Below are 21,256 nucleotides of genomic sequence, written 5' to 3' on the forward strand. Positions count from 1 at the left end.
GTCAAAGCTGCTCAAATGGGTAGAACAGGAGCGAACTCGTCACAGGCCAATGAGGAACGTGCGCGGCGGAAAGAGGAGTTAGTTTAGTTTAGTTTATGGGGTTTAACGTCCCAAAGCGAATGAGGCTATGAGAGACGGCGTAGTGAAGGGCTCCGGAAATTTCGACCACCTAGAGTCGCAGAAGGCTAAAGAACAGTCTAAACTCCGGATGGTGGAGATGGAGAAAGAAAGGGAGTTACTGATGCTCCGACCAGAACTATCGAATAGTCCGGTAACTGACGATAGCAGCACAGGAGAGCCAAGGCCCGTAACGGGGGAGAGTCAAGGCTCGTAACGGGGGAGAGTCAAGTTGCTCACCCCGAACACGTAAGTCCGCACAAGTTGATGCCGGTTTTTAATGAGGACAGGGACGACCTAGACGCTTATCTCATGCTTTTTGAGCACGTCGCGGATAGTCAGAGTTGGCCTCGCGACCAGTGGGCTACGGCCCTTAGTCTGTGTTCAAGCGGCGAAGCGCTCAGCGTTTATAGTCGCATGTCTGCGTCCGAGTGCTTGGAGTACACTAAGCTCTGGCAGGCACTCATGATTCGCTTCCGTATGACAGAGGAAGGGTTCAGAGAAAAATTCAGGTCTGCTAGTCCCCAGATCGAGGAAACGTGTTCACAGTTCGTGACGCGCCTACGGAACTTCCTAGAGAGATGGACAGAGCTTTCGGAGACTAAGGAAGAGTATGCAGATCTCGTGAACCTGATTCTAAGGGAACAGTTTGTGTCTAACTGCACCACTCCGCTACAGATGTTTTTGAAAGAAAAGAAGGACGCATCCTTAGTGGAAACAGTAGCAATGGCAGAAAAGTATGTGGAGGCGCATGGCTGGCCAAACTTCGGAAAGCGAAGCGCCTCGAAAGACAGGGCAGAAAACGCGATCTCCAAGAATACCGAAAGAAAGGGAACGCAGCTTCAGTTATCGGACGAGAAGAGCCGCGATGAAAAGAAATGTTTTATTTGTGCACGCACGGGACACCACCCCGAAAACTGCCGGGCCGCCAGCTCCGACGGATCGGGACAGCCCAAGAAATGCCACAAATGCGGCAAGCCAGGTCATCCCAGTTGGAGATGATGGGCAAATGGGGCCTCAAAACAGAGAGAGTAAAATCGGGAGTCCGCTGCAATATGCATTGAGAACGGATACCTAGAACTTAAGAACGGAAGGAAGATCCCCGTCATCAACGCCAGTCTCATCAGTAAGGAATGCGCAGCGACGGAATGCTTACCTGTCGTGGCCGGCATGATTGGGGCCCAAGAGTTCGAGTCCTGAGAGACAAAGGCTGCAACACGGTGGTTGTAAGGAAGGACTTGGTACGGAAGGAAGATATCACCGATGCGAAGTCTCCAGTTTACTTACTTGACCGCTCAGTCCTAATGCTCCCAGAAGCTTGGGTCGATGTCGACACCCCGTACTTTAAGGGACGACTCCGCGCTAAGTGCATGGAGAATGCCCTGGATGATTTGGTGCTGGGAAATGTGGAAGGTGCCTGGTCAGCAGACTACCCCTATCCAGACTGGCACAAGACAAAAGAAAGCGAGGCTACGAAGTCCACTGAAGTAAACGTTGGAGAGTTAGCACCTCACGCCGAGAGTACCGCACCCCTTTCGGTACCCACTGAAGCTTGCCCGGTAGTGACTAGAGCGCAGGCATGCAGGGATAAAACTCTGAAAAAGCTTAAAGTCTTGCAACGCCTCCCTAGTGTATGCCGTGAAGAGTTGGTTCAAGAGCAAGAGAATGACGCGACCTCACGCCTGTGCTTCGATCGCGTGGGCCCGCCGAAAGCGAACAAGGAAAAGGACAGTCAACAGTTTTTCATTGCTAACGGCATCCTTCAGAGGAAATAGTTCGCCGAGTCCTGCGGGGAGTACGCGCAAGTTGTTGTGCCCCAAAAGTACAGATCAGCCATTCTCAAGCTGGCACATGATGGGTTTATGAAGACAGAATTCTTCTGGCCCGCAATGCAGGCTGACGCTAAAAGGTTCGTTGCCTCTTGCGATCTATGCCAGCGCACAGCTCCGAAGGGTCACACTAAACGAGCGCCTTTGTTCCGAGTTCTCATCATTGAGACCCCGTTTCAGAAGGTGGCGATCGACATTGTTGGTCCACTCAATCCGAAGTCCGCTCAAGGCAATCAGTACAATGTGATCATGGTGGACTATGCCACTCGGTACCCTGATGCAGTCGCACTTCCTAGCGTCGAGACCGAAAGGGTAGCTGAGGTTCTTGTCGAGATGTTTTCCCGTGTTGGAGTGCCCAGAGAGGTCCTCAGTGACAGGGGCAATAACTTTACGTCCGAAATAATGAAAGAGGTTAGCCGGTTGTTGTCCGTAAAACAGCTGCGTACCTCCCTCTCCATACCACCCGATAGCGAATGGCCTAGACGAAAGGTTTAACGGGAAGCTTAAACAGATGCTAAGGCGCATTTGTCAGGAGAGACCGACCGATTGGGATCGCTACCTGGCTCCAGTCCTGTTCGCATACAGGGAAGTACCCAAGAAAGCCTCCGCTTTTCCCCATTCGAACTCTTATATGGGCGAAATATGCGTGGGCCCCTTGCTGTACTTAGAGAGCTTTGCACTAATGCGACCATCCCTAGCCAGCTGCGAACAACGTACGAGTACGTCCTTGCTCTGTGGGACAGACTGGAGAATACCTGTGAACTCGCCCACGAAGAGCTGGAGCGCGCAGGAGAGCGTTACAGCCGCTACTACGACCTGAAGAGCCGCAAACGCTCCCTCAAACCGGGAGAACAAAGTCTTATTCTCCTTCCCACAGAGCACAATAAGCTGTTCATGCAATAGAAGGGGCGCTTTTCGGTCGTCAGCCGCCGGGGTGATGTCGACTATGAAGTGGATTTGGGCAGTGTCCCAAAAATATTCCATATCAACATGCTGAGGAAATACCAGCTAAGGAAAAAGGACACCATTGTGGCCGCCGTCGGTGCAGTAATTTCGGCAGAAAAAGACACAGACGCTGGAGAGACAGAGCTTCCTAAGCCCTCCCAGACACACTCTATCAAGGATGTAAACACTTCCGACAGACTGACCAGCCTTTGAAGTTTATAAAAGGAGCAAAATCTGCGAACAGCCGCGTTCTCCGCTGGAGTATTAAGCTTCAGGAATGCAACTTCCGCGTCGAGTATATTAAGGGCAGCGAGAACGTGGGCGCAGATTACATGAGCTGGCTGGAATAGTTGTTCAGTTGGCACTACTGCCTAGCTGCATTGTGTTTTGATTGGTGCAAAGAAATCGTACATGATGTGCCTGTATATTTGTGCTTGCTTGATTGTATCGATGATCAGTTTCTTGTGCCATGTGCTCAGGACATGGATGCCGAACTTGAGTGTTGTGGTGCTGTGCGGGTTCTGATTGGTGCATATGTGGAGCGTGTACGTCATGAACCCTGATGACTGGCGAACGATCCTCAATGCATTAAATGGACCCAACGGATTGCACCCCTCTGTGGGGCACAGTAACGTCGTTCATCAAGATTCGACGCTTGCGAATATCCAGAATATTCCGAGACAATATTCTTCAGTGGGGGGCAGTGTCACAAGCTGCCTCAGTTGTAGAGCGGAAGTTACGGGACCACCCTGCTCCACTGAGCAGCGGAAATTACGGGATCTCCCCGCTCCTCCGAGCATGCTTTGACATGACTCTCCGGGGCAGCGACCGGCCAGCGCGCGTCATTGACGATGGGGCGCCGCTCAACCCGGCGAGGGATAAAAAGGCAGACCGCAGCCCGCCCTCGCCGGTGCACTCTGGGGAGATGCAGTCTCTCGGCCCACTAACGCTGCCGTTTGCTCGGGGAAAGCGTTATTTTTTTTTTCTTCGCCGAGCCCACGATCAACTCCTCGTTCTTCCTCATCTGGCACTACCGCCGCTACTGAACTCTGCAACTACGACGCTACATCCAACAAGAAAGTCGTGAGAACTCTTTTTTTTTTTGCAAAAGACTGTCGGTCAATTAAACATTGTTTTCGCTTTTTATTTAAACCTCGATCTGGCTTAGTATTTTACGTTGTTTTTCTGTGCCACTCTTGACCCTACTTCGATATCTGGAATATTTGCTTCGTTATCGTTATATTCTGCTTTTATCGCGGTGTTTGTTCATTGTTGGGTTTGTTTGTATTTGTCCGATTATTACGCAGTGTAATTTGGGCTACCAGCTATAAATATCCAGTTGTTTGAAAGAGTGGCGACCTTCTTGTGAACGTATTCCTCAATCCCACATCGACACACGTTCTTCACGGGTTGACCGGCCTAACTTTTAACTGTGTGCTCAAAATTCATAAAGGGACGACGGGTAACCGTAAAGGGGATCCCGCGCTTGTGTTGACCGTAAAGGCGGAGGTTTGTAACATATATATATATATATATTTCCGGAAGCCGCTGTTTTCCAGCACCGACACTCAAGTATTTTTCGCAGGTTATTTATCCTGCCTTTTGCAATTACACTGGCTCCCAACTATAACGGCGCGTTGAAGGCCCGCGTGCAACTAGAAGGTGCTCATTTTATTAGTCACTTGCCGCTAACCCAAAACACGAAACTAAGAAAAGACATGTAAAAAAAACAATTACAATAGGTCTGTTTTGAAGTACTCACCTTAATATTATCTATTGATATACTAAACGGCACGCATTCATCGACTTTTTCATTCTTCATATATGCATGACCTCCTGTCGCAGCAATTGTTACAGTCTGGGTCAAAAAGTTGTTTAGGGCAATTGCAAAGTCCTGCATGAAAACAAAAATATATGTGACAGTTACACGCTGCATTATATATGTATATATATATGTATATATATATATATATATATATATATATATATATATATATATATATATATATATATATATATATATATATATATATATATATATATATATATATATATATAGATAACACTGTCGGGTAAAAAAGAAGCATGCCGTTGTTTGTAGCAATGTAGCCTGTACATGGTCCTATTTTGGGGGATATAAAGAAAGCCCGCAAAATATGAAAAAAAGCACGTGACTACGCTCATGCTCTACTAGGTGAAGCAGAATTTCAGAGCTTCCAGCTGTACTTAGAACGAACGAAACGCGAGCGTTGACCGTGCCCCACTGAGTGGCCGCCGCTGAGCTTAATAGGCTGCTCAATCACAAAAAAAAAATCGGACGCTATATTGAAATACGCTACTTCGCTGCTGCCCTTCGTTTTTCGTTTCGTTTACGCAATGTGCGTACAGACGCTCTGTCTGAACTGGTTGTCGATTGCCTGCCTCTAACTTTTGGCATATCACGGAACACGCTTTTCGTGTTCAGGAAGAATGTGCACACGCAGTTTCAAGCCTGTGGCAAGAGCGGCTTCGGCCACTCACTCGAAACTGTGAGCTGGCATGCTTTGCTCACTCAAGATGTGCTCGGCAGTATTACAGTGTGGTAGCGCAAAAACGCAATCGTGTTTTTTTTTTATACCTAACAGGCTTTTTGTATCCAAAAAAAATTCTCGCAGGAGATAAAGCGTGCAAGTTACCAGAACATTCTGGAACGTATGATCGGCCCCGCCTAGAAGCGATCAAACGAGATAAATCTGGTCGCGTCTCGCTTCCCAAACAAAGCAATAAAGCAGTGTGTCGCAGCTTTGAAAAATGAACAAACAAGCAGTATAAAGATTCGCGGCATTACTCCCCTTTGAAAGAAGCATCGGCCTGAAGCTTTAAAATATAAGGCGACTACAAACAAATAAAACACAGTTTGCAAAAATAAACGCTGAGTGTGGAGAACACCGCCCTTTAGCTCTCATAATATGGCTTTAGACGGCCGACACGAACAAGTTCTGGCCGCACGCAGCGTCTTTGGGATGATCTTATTTCGTCAGGGACGACTTCATCGTTCATTTCACCTAGCCGACTAAGAACCATGCATGGGCCAAAATAGTGGCACAAAAGCTTTTCACTCAATTCGCAGTGGCGAATGGCCTTCCAAACGCAGAATCGGTCCCCTGGATTATATTCCGCGTCTAGTATTCTTAGGTTGCGGTGTGTGGCGTCGGTACGCAAATAGTCTTTGATCAGTCATCTGGGTGGTCTTCTGCGCTGCGGTGTCGTAAGAGAAGACGAGTAAGGCATGATGACGTCCCAGGTCTTGTGTTCGGCATCCGTTGGACTGTCGATGGTATGCAGTTGTCCTCCAGCGCTATGGCTGTAAGGCAGGATGGCTTGTGCAAGTGCCAACCGTGAACTCTGTTCCTCTGTCTGTAATGAGCACATCGGGGAGCCGCGTCGCAGAAGAATGCATTCCACATATAATTAAGCGACTTCTGCTGGTGTCAGTGTTGAGTTGATGACGATCCACTATTTCCAGACGTTGGCTTCGGGAAAGGGCCTAGAAAGGCCATGCCGGTCTCCTTAAAGGGCTGCTGCTGTCAGTGTTGAGTTGATGACAATCCACTTATTTCCAGACGTAGACTTCAGGAAAGGGCATAGCAAGGCCATGCCGGTCTCCTTAAAGGGCCGTGAGGTGGGTTCAATAGGATTAAAAAATCCTGCTGGTCGGGTGGGAGGGGTCTTTCGTTACTTCTTCGGTAACGTTGGGCAGCATGGCGTCTAGCGTGATCGTGGCGTTCCTGCCATTGACAAGCCTAAAATGCGTCATCTGGGTGGTCTTCTGCGCTGCGGTGTTGTAAGAGAAGACGAGTAACGCACGATGACGTCCCAGGTCTTGTGTTCGGCATCCGTTGGACTGTCGATTGTATGCAGTTGTCCTCCGGTGATATGGCTGTAAGGCAGGATGGCTTGTGCAAGTGCCAACCATGAACGCTGTTCCTCTGTCTGTAATGAGCACATCGGGGCGCCGCGTCGCAGAAACATGCGTTCCACCTATAATTAAGCGACTTATGCTGGTGTCAATGTTGTGTTGATGACGATCCACTTATTTCCAGACGTTGACTTCGGGAAAGGGCCTAGCTAGGCCATGCCGGTCTCCTTAAAGGGCCGTGAGGTGGGTTCAATAGGATTCAAAAATCCTGCTGGTCGGGTGGGAGGGGTCTTTTGTTGCTGACAATCTGGGCAGGTTTTCACATACTGCGCGACATCTGTCAGAGAGGCGGGGCCAGTAACATTTCTCTTGACTGCGGTGTAGGGTGTAGGAAAACCCGAAGGTGTACATCTGTCGGCTTGTCGTGTGAACCTTGAAGAGCTTCTTCGCGCAGGCTTGCAGGTACAACAAGGAGGTAGGATGCCTTAGTCGCTGCGAAGCTCTTCACTAGGACATCATTCTGTACACGGAACGAAGATAAACCTCGCATGAACAAGGCGGTGAGTGAAAAAGCCTTGCCTTCCTAGTACTCAATGATCTTTTTAGGTCCAATTTCGGGTGTTGCAGCTGTGCAAAGAGCTCGTGCTGACGGGTCCGAGGAAGGCTTTCTCATCGTCATCCGAAGGCGGTACATCAATAGGGGTTCGTGACAGGAAGTCGGCGTCAGAGTGTTTGCGTACGGACGTGTAAACGACGACGACGTCAAACGCCTGGAGAGCAGGTTCCATCGAGTGAGGCGGCCGGAAGGGTGCTTGAAATTGGCAATCGAGCACAGTGCGTAGGGTCGGTCTTTGCTAAGGTATTTCCAGCATTGGGCCGATTAGCTGTGGTGTTGGGGCCGTAGAGCTAGCGGCGGAAATTCGACGCCGCCCAGATGATTGCAAGGTCCTCTTTCTGAGGTAAGGAAAAATTAGCCTCGGACTTGGACAGAGAACGGCTAGCGTATGCGATTACTTCTCCAGTCCGTCAGTTTTCTGAACTAAGACAACGCCTAGCTACTGCATAGGTCTTCCTCTTTTCACAGCCTGTCTATTCCAGGTCATATATGTTATGGTTCTTTGCAATGTTTCGGAAAGAAACCACATTGGCGGCTCAGCGAGGCCTCAGAGACCACTGTACTGGTCGCAAGCTATCCTGAATAAGACGATGGTGTGATTTTTATTCCTGATAATAATGAGAACTTAATGTTCTGCGGATCAAGACGGTTGCTCTTATGCATTTCACATCTACTGTGGAAAGTAATTGAGTCCAGAAAAGAATATTTTGGAAGCCCGTGTTGTCCTGTCGTTGCCAATTTTTTACCAGTGAAGGCATTGTTTTACCGCTCGCCGCGAGGAATTTCCGGCTACAGGAACCATTCCCTAAAACGGGTTTGGGAAGTGTTCACTGTGCCCCAAAAAGCAATGGAATAGAAACAGGCAGGAAAAATTGGTTCTTTCTTCAACAGTGTAGGTTACATGCTTTATTGAAGTCTAAGGATAACAGTGTAGGTTACATGCTTTATTGAAGTCTAAGGAGAACAGTGTAGGTTACATGCTTTATTGAAGTCTAAGGACAACAGCGTAGTCACTATTGCGTGCAACTATAAGAGGTCTGAGCCTATACTTCTTCTATACGCTTTCCTTTTACAACAGTAGTACGGCAGGTGTTGAGATTTGGAACGAAGCCGGCAACTACTACTACATCGACATCCGGGACAAAAATTGCCATTGGTTGTTGAAGCGAAAGCTCCACTTTACAATTGTGAACGCCTGAACAACCTACCAGATAGCTAGAGACGAGCCTGCTGACTAATTTTGCTTTGGCAAGAACGTTACTCGTCTTTCCTACCCCTTGACAAGCAGCAACCTGCGGTTCGCAGACACTCTGGCTCAATCCTGTCTGATCATACTTTGAAATGGAGAAAGCTTTCCGTGAAAATCACAATAACTGCGGTGCCAGTATAGCCACAAATGTTTTTCAAGGCAAGTGTCATATTACTGTGCGTAAAACCAGGCACATGTTAAAAAATTCACTCCACCAAGTAGGAGTGGAGTGTAGTAGCCACATGTGCTATGGAGTGGACCCAGCGTACTAAAAAAGTACACTTGTGCAACTTCGGAACGAATAAAGCAGTCGTGACGAAATTTCAGTAATCTTTTTTTCTTTTTAAGGGAGCATTACGTGCTAAAAATGAAGAAAATTCTTCATATTTTTCTAGCACCCTAATGGTCAATTATTATGTATCAAATTTATTTATTCATGTATTACTTTTATTCAATAACTTAGCGAGGTTTATTGTGCGCTCGCTCATCCTGGGCACTTTTCTCCCAATAATACACCGTATTGTTTTGTACAGTTTGACATTATCATTTGTAGATATATTGTAGCGCTTATCTTGTAGAAAAAACTCTCATGTTCATTACTTACCAAATACTTCTTGTCATACCACAGGCAATCCGCAGTACATGCGGTGTATTTAGTACGAACCACATACACGTAACCAAATCTGAAAAAAAAATATAGTTTCATTTTCGGAGTAAATAAATGCTCTGCACGAATACTGAAATATTGCTGTAAGGTTCGAAGCGCACCCCCGCACCATTGGTTCAGAGAATCTTCCGTTAGCTGCGCACAAGACAGGAGCATCTGGAGAGCGGACCGTAAAAGTTGGGTGATAAATACAGAAAGGAAACAATGATCTATGTACTGAATATACGTTGCTCACTAGCAAGAGATGCAAGTCCCTGTTCAGGCTGGTTATTTTATTCAAGATTCAGGCCTCACATGTATTTAGCATTATGCTTTAGATACTAAAGACAAAATTTTAGCTTACAGCACCAACTTCCAACTCCGGCTTTCCAAGCTGTGTACAGCATTGGAGTAAGTACCAAGAGATGGAAATGCGGAAGCAGAGGACAGGAATGCCTACTAACACGGATGCAGTCCGTATTGCGATTAACACACTTTTAGAACGGTTGGCCAGACGCGCTGGTTCTCGCTGAAAGCGCCCGCCTTCCGGTTTTCGTGATTTGTAGTGCAAACGCCATGGGGCAATGGTTGAGTTTTTACCACCACGTCGCATGACCCGTAAAATATAGGCAGTCAAGCCATAGGCGAAGCGGTCTGTTAAGAAATGTTTTATGTAGATGAATGTGTGAGAACGGCAGTTGGTCTCGCTAGGACGCTTTAGTATGACGCCGTGTTTAACATTGTCAAACGCAGCCTTGAGATTGAGGGCGAGGACTATTTTGTCGTTGTGTGGGTGTTCTGTGGGATCGATAACTTTGTGATGAAGCTGTAAACGGATGTCTTGTGCGTATTTATGGCATCGGACACTGAACGTAGTGTTGGCGAAGGCGTTCTTGCTCTTGAGATAATCCGAGGTAGTCACGAACTATCGTTTCCATCAGTTTTCCTACACATGAAATGGGGTAGATGGGCCCGAGGTTGTCTATGTTACCAGGTAACCTGGTGATCCGATAACTTTTATCCCTCGCGGTAAAGGTTACGAGTGATGTCTTTCACTAGGGTGGCAACGAAGTGTGCCCGGTCCAAGAGGGCTAGATGTATTCGAGTAGGGTTTCGTACGCCCGATCAGGAAGGTTCGCCAAGTTTGACCGTGACCTTATCCCTCCCGTGCCCCGTCCCCCTGCGCATTTTAGCATGAGCTGCGCGAAGGTCGTGAAGCGGGAAAAGTTCATTCAGTTTAGATTATCGCAGCCTGCGCATGAATAATCATTGCCCGCGTGGGTCTGGATCCTGATTCAGGTATTGTGAGAGCAAGGAGTTCGCTGGGCGCTCCGTGTTTCCTTGAAAGATGTGTATCGCCCGATTGAGGAGCTTCTGGGTTTCCGAGCGTGTTTGTTTAGGGTCTATGAGCCGCATAAAGAGCCACCAAGTGTTGCGGTTCAGCATGTCTTGCTGCTCTGTTGAATCGATTTACCCAGTTAGTGTCGGCGAGCTAGGCAGCATAGTCGGCGGCGTGCTGGGTGAGGTCAGATATGCGAGCGCGGAGTTTACGATTGTGCTTCTGCCGCCGCCATCGTTTAGTGAGGATGCGGAGACGTTTCCAGAGGTGCATCCGGTGGCTATCCACGTACGATGCACGCTCCGTAATCCATCTCCTTTTCGCGTGAACAGAGTGTTTGCATGACTCCGTGTGCCCGGGCCCATGTGGAGTAGTCTTGCAACAAGAAGTTACTGGAAGGGCGTGGCGGAAAGCGTTCCCGTCGGGAAGTCTGGCTTGCGCAAGGCGGCGATGTAAGGGTCGTGCGTAGATGAAAGTGTTGAGTATGCAGTGGTCGCTACCGGGGGTGTCCTCAGTATTGATCCACTCTGCGTGTGGGTATGTTTCGCGAGGGTAAGTTCGGGGTAGGCAGACACGCGGCACTGCAGCAATAGGCCGCAGTGTTCATTGGGAGAGCAAACTCTCGCGATCATCCATTAACTGCCACCTGCCAGGGTGGCAGGGTGGGCGCGCTGCCTATCCAGTGTCTGGAAAGCCCTATATGTTACAGATGCCAAGCCTAGTATAGTTGCTCGATACGCCATAGCTTTCGCTCTCTAGCCTGGAACAATAGTAGTTAAACCACATGTAATTTTTCATTTATATAGCCATCTAAATTTAATATTGTAATTATTCCCGTATGCCCCCAGGTAATACATAGAGCTAGAGAAATCACTGTACATATCAGAACACTCATGAATGGCGCGATTTTACGATATGCGGGACAATGTTCCAAACTTTTTATTTGGTCACAAATTCCAGATTCTTTTTGTGAATGGGGGTATCTGGCATTCCGTTTAAAATATAAATGGTTAGGAGAGTTGGTTCTGAGCGAAGTTTGTAGTAGAAAACTCTACGACTTCCTCTGAAACGACCTTATTCTACTCCATACAAGCAGAACTGCTCCCCTAGGTGCTGATTTTAAAGATGGCGAAGATCTCCAGCCCTCTATTGAGGAATATATACAGGGTGTCCTAGCTAAATGTAACCAACCTTATAAAAAAGCGGATGCTCCCTAGCCCAGTGAGACCAACTGAGGGTTGTTGACAGTCGCGTATCCTACTCTGCGGTAGTTTTTCATTATACAAAAGAAATTGATTAGCGGAGACTAACTAGCTAACTTTTTAATTATTGCCTTCAGAAAGAAAGTGTCAATGCAAGAATTGTAGATCCCATAGAAAAATAACCGTTAGCCGTATTTGCAACGCAGTACCACTGATAGAGCTTCTTTTATTTGCCTTAAAAGAAAGCCCGCGAAATACAAAAAACAACCACGTGATAGGGAAGCAGTTTAAGCACTGCCAAACGAACGGTCAAGCAACGACATCCGTTTATGTTTGCAGCGCTGTTCCGAACAGGGTTTGGCTTTTGAGGTGGTGGCGAGATGGAACTGCTTATGCGTCATGGAAAGTTAACGGATGCTGCTTTTCAAGGAAGTGAAGTGCGGCTCGCATGGAGCGCTTTTTCACCCGAAACTTCGCCTCCCGTGATAGGCATGTGGCCGTGCCGCCGAACTTGCACCGTCACGCGCTGAAGAAGCGGTCGCCCTAGCGCCCATGCGAGAGTTCCTGGCGTATATCTCGCAACCATCGCAAAACGCCTAACCTCGTTCGGGACAGCGTTGCAGACATAAGCGAATGTCGTTGCTTGACCGGCCGTCTGGGAGCGCTGAAACTTCTTCCCTATCACGTGGTTCTTTTTGTATTTTGCGGGCTTTCTTTTAAGGTAAATAAAAGAAGCTATATCAGTCGTACTTAGCTGAAAACACGGCAACCGGTTACCTTTCGGTGGGACCTACAATTCTTGCATTGACACTTTCTTCCTGAAGGCAATAATTAAAAACTTAGCTAATTAGTCTCTGGTAAGTAATTACATTTGCATAATAAAAATATGCTGCAGACTAGGACACGCGACTGGCAACAACCCTCTGTTGGTCTCACTGGGCTAGGGCACTTCGTCTTTTTTAAAAGCTTGGTTACATTTAGCTGGGACACCCTGTATATACATATTGTAGTAGCAGGCCCATCGTTCAATGGGCCAGAAAGACGTGTAGAATGAAGGAGTCACAACTTTCCGATTATCTTCGTTTATTGCCAACACTTTCGGACGGAGGACCGTCCTTCATCAAGGTAAACAGGCGAATGAACACAAGTTAGCATTTTCGAGGCACCGTACGCACAGAGAGAGGTGAGGTCCCTCTCTCTCCGGTTAGAGAAAGCAGAGCAAAAGCTAGAGGAAGACGCGAGTGTTCAAGTCCATTTCGCGGAATGAGCGGGGAGGTTGCGAAGGCCAGGGGATGGAAGTTATCTAAATAAATAAACAATAAGAAAAGCCAGAATAAAAATTAACAAAAAATAAAATTACGAAAAATAAGATTTAAAAATAAAATAAATTGGAGCACAGCGGCAGAGGCTTGGGTAACAGAGCTCTCTTACCCAAGCCTCTGCCGCTGTGCTGCTATTTTAATTATTTTTGTGGTTTATTTATTTTTGGTCTTTTTTATTATTGCTTTCCTTATTTGTTATTTATATAACTATTTATCATCCCCTGGCCTTCGCAACAATCCCGCTCTTTCCCCTAAACGGACTGGAGCACTCGCGTCTTACACTGGCTCTACTTCCTACAAAGGAGAGAGAGTGATATCACCTCTCCCTTTGCATACGCGCCCTCGAAAATGCGAACTTGTGTTCATTCGTCTGTATACCGTGAAGAAGGACGGTCGTCTGCCCGAAACTGTTGGCAATAAACAAAGATAATCGGAAAGTTGTGACCTCTTCACATATATATATATATGTGTCCGTCGACAGAGCTGCTGATGCTCAGTCGCAAAGTGCGATTGAGGCATGTTATCGGACTACTCTAACCGGGTAGATTTTCTCTCTGAAGAAAATCCTTTTTTCCAGCGCACGTTGTAAAAATCGATGTCACTGTCATTTTAGGCTGACGGTACTTCTAAGCCCTCTTTCTAAGGACACGGCAGTATATATATATATATATATATATATATATATATATATATATATATATATATATATTATATATAGATATAGCGAAGTATGCGCTTCGTTAAAGGAAACATATTTATTCAACTCGACATTTCGATCGGAAGACCGATCTTCTTCAGGAGTGATTTTACATTGTTAATGCATCCCCTTTTATAGGGGCGGGCACAGAACAGGTAAGTGGGAAACACAAAGCACATATCAGAAAAATACGCATAAAAAGTTATTTGAGGCAGTGCGGCCCACACATAAATACACCAAAAAAAAAGAGTGCGAGGAACAGGTACTCAGTCAGAAAATACAACGTCCAGATGCGGCCTCTGCTTTGTTAAGCACCACAGGTTTGCTTATTGACAGTCATGTCCAGCTGGGAGGTGCTCGACAGGTGCGTGGCCGTGCAACAACTTTCGTAGAAAAATGCGAAAACTTGTTCCTTCTCCTGGCCGCGAGAGCAAAAAAATATAAAATATGACCCTCCAACAGAGAGAGCAGACAACAGAAAAAAAGAAAAAAAAGGAAAAAAAGAGAAAATGAACAGAGCAAGGAATAAATCTCGAAAAAAAAGTGAAATAGGTAAAAGAAAACCTTTAAAGTAGTGCTTTTTCTTCGCACCCAGCTATAGTGCACCCACCCATGGTTGAGGGGAAGTATTGGAAGGAATGTAAAAAAAAGAAGAAATATATATAAAAAATGTGAACTTACATAGTAAAATTTAAAAAAAATAAATAAAAAGAAATTGTGTGGCATTCGCGTGACCACAAGGTGAGCACATCCGGGGGGAAACGGCACAGGTGTGGCACAGGTGTGGCATGCAGAAAGGGGTATGACCTCAGAGGACTAGTCAGTGGTGCTTTGCAAAATTTCGTAGGGCCCTGACCTCGGAAGAGAGGTGAGGGTGCCGTAAGTTTCATTAATGCCATTTTGCACTGTGTTAAATTTTAAAATAAAATATGATTCTCGTTGCTCGCGCTCACGAGTGTTTTTGAAGCCACTCTGTAGTATTGTTACGATAAGTTTGTCAAACTCGTGACTTTTCTCGCGGAGGTGTTTCGAAAGAGGGAGGTTGGGGAGGGATTGGGTATGTGAGCGGTGGTTATTAAATCTGAAACGGAAGGAATTGTCTGTTTGGCCTATGTTTGGCTCTGTTCATTTTCTGTTTTTTTCCCTTTTTTTTCCTTTTTTTTTTCTCTTGTCTGCTCTCTCTGTTGGAGGGTCATATTTTATATTTTTTTGCTCTCCCGGCCAGGAGAAGGAACAAGTTTTCGCATTTTTCTACGAAAGTTGTTGCACGGCCACGCACCTGTCGAGCACCTCCCAGATGGACACGACTGTCAATAAACAAGCCTGTGGTGCTTAACAAAGCAGAGGCCGCATCTGGACATTGTATTTTCTGACTGAGTACCTGTTCCTCCCACTCTTTTTTTTGTGTATTTTTGTGTGGGCCGCACTGCCTCAAATAATTTTTTATGCGTACTTTTCTGCTATGTGCTTTGTGTTTCCCACTTACCTGTTCTGTGCCCTGTTCTGTGCCCGCCCCTATAAAAGGGGATGCATTAACAATGTAAAATCACTCCTGAAAAAGATCGGTCTTCCGATCGAAACATCGAGTTGAATAAATATGTTTCCTTTAACGAAGCGTATACTTCGCTATATATTCTTATAAGCAGTCTAGTACTTCACGCTTTCGCAACCTATATATATATATATATATATATATATATATATATATATATATATATATATAAGGGAAGAATGAGGGGCTCGTTATAAATATGAAAGAAGCCAACAGCCACAGAAACCAAGGGGCACAGGGGATTTTTTAATTTATTTATTTTGTGGTGTTGATCAATTTAGAATATTACTGAATATGTTATCGCTTAAACTTAATTGATTAGAAAAGCAGAAGAAAAAACAACCACTGCCGCCGGTGGGATATGAACCCACGACCTCCGAATTACGCGTCCGGTGCTCTACCTCTCAGCTACGGCGACGGCTGTCAAATCTTCTGCTTTTGGGGGTATTTATGTTTACAAGTAACCTAACTTTGAGAGTGTTCATCAGCGCCACCCACGTTCATAAGCGGCGGACGTAGAACGTCCTGAGTTACCGCAGTTGTGACGTAGAACGTCATCGAACGGAGAGGGTGGAAGCTGCGTGAGAACCCTCTTATGCTTCCTTTGGCATCAAGGCTGCCAGAACCGAGGCCCTCACTAAGCAATTAAACAAACAAGGGAAGGGAATGAGGGGCTCGTTATAAATATGAAAGAAGCCAACAGGCACAGAAACCAAGGGGCACAGGGGATTTTTTAATTTATTTATTTTGTGGCTTTGAACAATTTAGAATATTACTGAATATGTTATCGCTTAAACTTAATTGATTAGAAAAGCAGAAGAAAAACAACCACTGCCGCCGGTGGGATCCGAACCCACGACCTCCGAATTACGCGTCCGGTGCTCTACCTCTGAGCTACGGCGACGGCTGTCAAATCTTCTGCTTTTGGGGGTATTTATGTTTACAAGTAACCTAACTTTGAGAGTGTTCATCAGCGCCACCCACGTTCATAAGCGGCGGACGTAGAACGTCCTGAGTTACCGCAGTTGGGACGTAGAACGTCATCGAACGGAGAGGGTGGAAGCTGCGTGAGAACCCTCTTATGCTTCCTATGGCATCAAGGCTGCCAGAACCGAGGCCCTCACTAAGCAATTAAGCAAATAAGGGAAGGGAATGAGGGGCTCGTTATAAATATGAAAGAAGCCAACAGCCACAGAAACCGAGGGGCACAGGGTATTTTTTAATTTATTTATTTTGTGGTGTTGATCAATTTAGAATATTACTGAATATGTTATCGCTTAAACTTAATTGATTAGAAAAGCAGAAGAAAAACAACCACTGCCGCCGGTGGGATCCGAACCCACGACCTCCGAATTACGCGTCCGGTGCTCTACCTCTGAGCTACGGCGACGGCTGTGAAATCTTCTGCTTTTGGGGGTATTTATGTTTACAAATAACCTAAATTTGAGAGTGGTCATCAGCGCCACCCACGTTCATAAGCGGCGGACGTAGAACGTCCTGAGTTACCGCAGTTGTGACGTAGAACGTCATCGAACGGAGAGGGTGGAAGCGGCGTGAGAACCCTCTTATGCTTCCTATGGCATCAAGGCTGCCATAACCGAGGCCCTCACTAAGCAATTAAGCAAACAAGGGAAGGGAATTAGGGGCTCGTTATAAATGTGAAAGAAGCCAACAGCCTCAGAAACCAAGGGGCACAAGGGATTTTTTAATTTATTTATTTTGTGGTGTTGATCAATTTAGAATATTACTGAATAGGTTATCGCTTAAACTTAACTGATTAGAAAAGCAGAGGAAAAAGAACCACTGCCGCCGGTGGGATCCGAACCCACGACCTCCGAATTACGCGTCCGGTGCTCTACCTCTGAGCTACAGCGACGGCTGTCAAATCTGCTTTTGGGGGTATTTATGTTTACAAGTAACCTAACTTTGAGAGTGTTCATCAGCGCCATATTTATAACGAGCCCCTCATTCCCTTCCCTTGTTTGCTTAATTGCTTATTGAGGGCCTCGGTTCTGGCAGCCTTGATGCCATAGGAAGCATAAGAGGGTTCTCACGCAGCTTCCACCCTCTCCGTTCGATGACGTTCTACGTCACAACTGCGGTAACTCAGGACGTTCTACGTCCGCCGCTTATGAACGTGGGTGGCGCTGATGAACACTCTCAAAGTTAGGTGACTTGTAAACATAAATACCCCCAAAAGCAGAAGATTTGACAGCCGTCGCCGTAGCTCAGAGGTAGAGCACCGGACGCGTAATTCGGAGGTCGTGGGTTCGGATCCCCCGGCGGCAGTGGTTTTTTCTTCTTCTGCTTTTCTAATCAATTAAGTTTAAGCGATAACATATTCAGTAATATTCTAAATTGATCAACACCACAAAATATATAAATTAAAAAATCCCCTGTGCCCCTTGGTTTCTGTGGCTGTTGGCTTCTTTCATATTTATAACGAGCCCCTCATTCCCTTCCCTTGTTTGCTTAATTGCTTAGTGAGGGCCTCGGTTCTGGCAGCCTTGATGCCATAGGAAGCATAAGAGGGTTCTCACGCAGCTTCCACCCTCTCCGTTCGATGACGTTCTACGTCACAACTGCGGTAACTCAGGACTTGCTACGTCCGCCGCTTATGAACGTGGGTGGCGCTGATGAACACTCTCAAAGTTAGGTTACTTGTAAACATAAATACCCCCAAAAGCAGAAGATTTGACAGCCGTCGCCGTAGCTGAGAGGTAGAGCACCGGACGCGTAATTCGGAGGTCGTGGGTTCGGATCCCACTGGCGGCAGTGGTTGTTTTTTCTTCTGCTTTTCTAATCAATTAAGTTTAAGCGATAACATATTCAGTAATATTCTAAATTGATCAACACCACAAAATAAATAAATTAAAAAATCCCCTGTGCCCCTTGGTTTCTGTGGCTGTTGGCTTCTTTCATATATATATATATATATATATATATATGAATCCCGAGTGTCCTTTTGTCTCGAGTTAAAGCTTGCTTGCATTTACACAATTAGTAATTTATTTTTCACTGCCGTCTGCTTGGAAGAGGGCTTAGAAGTACCGTCAGCCTAAAATGACAGTGGCATCGATTTTTAGAACGTGCGCTGGAAAAAAGGATTTTCTTCAGAGAGAAAATCTACCCGGTTAGAGTAGTCCGATAACATGCCTCAATCGCACTTTGCGACTGAGCATCAGCAGCTCTGTCGACGGACACATCATTTGGCAGTTGATGTTCCTGTTTTCTTAGTCCCTTTAACAAAACGCGTTGATGAACGCGCCGCATAATAAGCTGTAGCAGGTAAATTTCGAAGGGTCTTTCGATTGCGTCAGACAGGTAAACAAGTGCACCCTCAGTGAACCTTTAAGTATTACCATTCAGCTATATCTGAAACATCAGACTACTTGAACAAATATCGATTACTGTCGCTCCTCGGTTGCGGCTTCTCATGTGTGGTAGCTTGAGCATTGTAAGTGCGACATAATTCCTTACAAGGTTGTATCGTAACCTTTTTTTTCAGACGTGCCTTGAAAAATCTCCACTCGTTCCGAAAACAGGATAATCGACAAAATACCAGCTTGCAATGCTTACAGCAATGCTACCGTTACAGTAAACTTTTCATCTTTGCAAAGAAGATGAAACTACGCTGGCTTAAAGAGTACGAATTTGTTCTCGTGAGGGAGCTTTCCTGCAGATATATGGTGACGGTCCTTGAATGAAGGCATTTGATTGTTTACAAGGCCTTTCTGTGAGTTGGTTGAATTAAATTTAATAAAGCCGCTCATACATTTAAGCTAGGGTTACGGAACGGTAACTCCAAATTCAACAATATTTGCTGCCGCACTGTGATGTAAGAAGTATGGAAGTAAAACAAATGATCGAAGCTGCCTGGTTTAGTGGCGAAAACTTCTGCTGCTGCACAAAGGTCCGGTAAGGCAGTCAGTCTCATAGTGGTCAGAAGCTTGGCGGTGAAAGCGTGAAGTGGCTTTGTTCTCTTTTGGCCATGCCATCAGAAAGAAAGCGCTCACAGCAACGACACAGCACAGTTCACAACGCCATAAACGTCCGCATCGCGGTACGGATCCCCAGGCAGTTCTGTTTAATGGCTCAGAACATGGGTCGGAAACCACAGCTCGAACTGCCGTCCACCTCCGGCCTTGAACAATCCGTGCAAAAAATTTATGGCGGTTTATCATTGGTAAGTAAGAAAAGCTCTGTGAAAGCTAGATTTTACAGTTTGGACTCCACCTCCTGGTACCTGAAAGCGTGATGGAAGTGCCCACTGACAAAGAGGGCCACTTAGGTGCCTTTCCTTCTCTGAAAATCAACGGTGTCTACAAAGTTGTGAACACCGACGCCTATGAGCGCAATTAACACCGACGGCCAATTGCTTCAGTGCCACATTTCTTTCAAGACGTTGTCTGTACTCTCCTGTTTCCTCTTCCATGCCACACTCATTCCATCAGCCCGCGCTCTTCACAATATGCCGCAACCCTCTATGCGGAAATCACTCTGTGGACCACCCACGGCCGAGATGGCGCCATAGAGGAAACCTTACAAACCGCTGCAAGCATCCCATAACACGCGCAAAGCACAAGTCTCTCATGTTACCCCGAAAAGTCTGCCCTACTTCTTATACGCCCCTCACCACGTACCCTTCCATGGCCACTATCACCGTTACTCTGGCAGGACGCCCTGTCCCGAAGGTTCACACACTCCGGATGTTGTGCCTTCACATTCAGAATAACGAGCGGGACACTTGCAGTATCAGAAAAGTCAAGTGCACTCGCAGGTCACCCACGGAGTTTCCAGTAAACTCTTTGGTATGAAGGAGCATGATTTGTGCCGTCTCATTCCGCCTTCATATTCAGTAAAACGCTCTACTCAGTCCCATACCTCCGACTTCAGCAAGAAGAAATTGCCACCCTAGGTGCTAGGCTCCATGATGGTTATAAGGTGGCCCTACACGTTCCCCCTAGCATGCGAAAGAGGAAACTTCTCCAGCTTGGCCTCCAGAACACTACAGTACAACTCATAGCAGGTCACAGACAACCACAATATACTCGCCTAGCTCAACCTTTCACAGGACCTCACACGTTTGACACCCTTCATTCGCATACCAGAAGCCGATGCCACACTAACATCAGTTCCCCGTGCCATAGACACACAGCTCCTAGTAAAACCCCTCCTTCGAAGCACCCGCACCACCAATCACTCGGCCCGCCGCATTGCTAGTGCAAAGCTTTCCTGCAATACAATGGTAGGGAAGCCGACATCGTATGGGCGGACGCAGCCGTCACGGGTGATGACGCGACAGTTGCAGACATTGACCACACTCCAGCTCATCGCCGTCCTCCACTTCACTGCCACATCCACCCCGGAATCATCGGAAGAGGCGGCAGTCGCGCTTACCCTTATAAAAACTAATGACCGGTACGTCCTTGCCGACTCCAAAACTGCACTCAAATTTTGTACGAGGGCGGGTCCACGATACCGCATTGTCACCTCGCCCCCTGTAAACAAGCCCCGTCATGTGGAGCTGATCTAGGTACCTGCGCATTCTAGAAACCCTGGCAACGAAGCGACCTAGTGACCGCGCACGAGGTTTTATCGACCGGGCGGCGGCGGATTCAGACTGGGGCCCTTCCCGCAAGCTCATGCACACCTTCAGCGCCTGACCCAACCGTGCTGCGCCAAATAACAGCTATTTTCACCAAATATTATGGCACCATCTTCACACTCTTCCCTCCTCTATTTGCTATCCCGCATTCACCAAGAGCATACTCCCCGGCCTGCAGCCAATGCAAACACCGCCAGGCTATTCTTACCAACATTCCCCATGAATGCCTTGCGAAA

At 46.6% G+C, this 21,256-nt stretch overlaps 1 pseudogene; it reads right to left on the reverse strand.

Annotated features, from left to right (window-relative positions):
• Positions 1–21,256, reverse strand: part of LOC149336129 (uncharacterized) — a 568,238-nt pseudogene that overhangs the window by 271,186 nt on the left and 275,796 nt on the right.

The sequence above is a fragment of the Amblyomma mixtum genome, chromosome 7 (genome assembly GCF_055824585.1).
Source record: "Amblyomma mixtum isolate Tamu chromosome 7, ASM5582458v1, whole genome shotgun sequence".
Lineage (NCBI taxonomy): Eukaryota > Metazoa > Arthropoda > Arachnida > Ixodida > Ixodidae > Amblyomma > Amblyomma mixtum.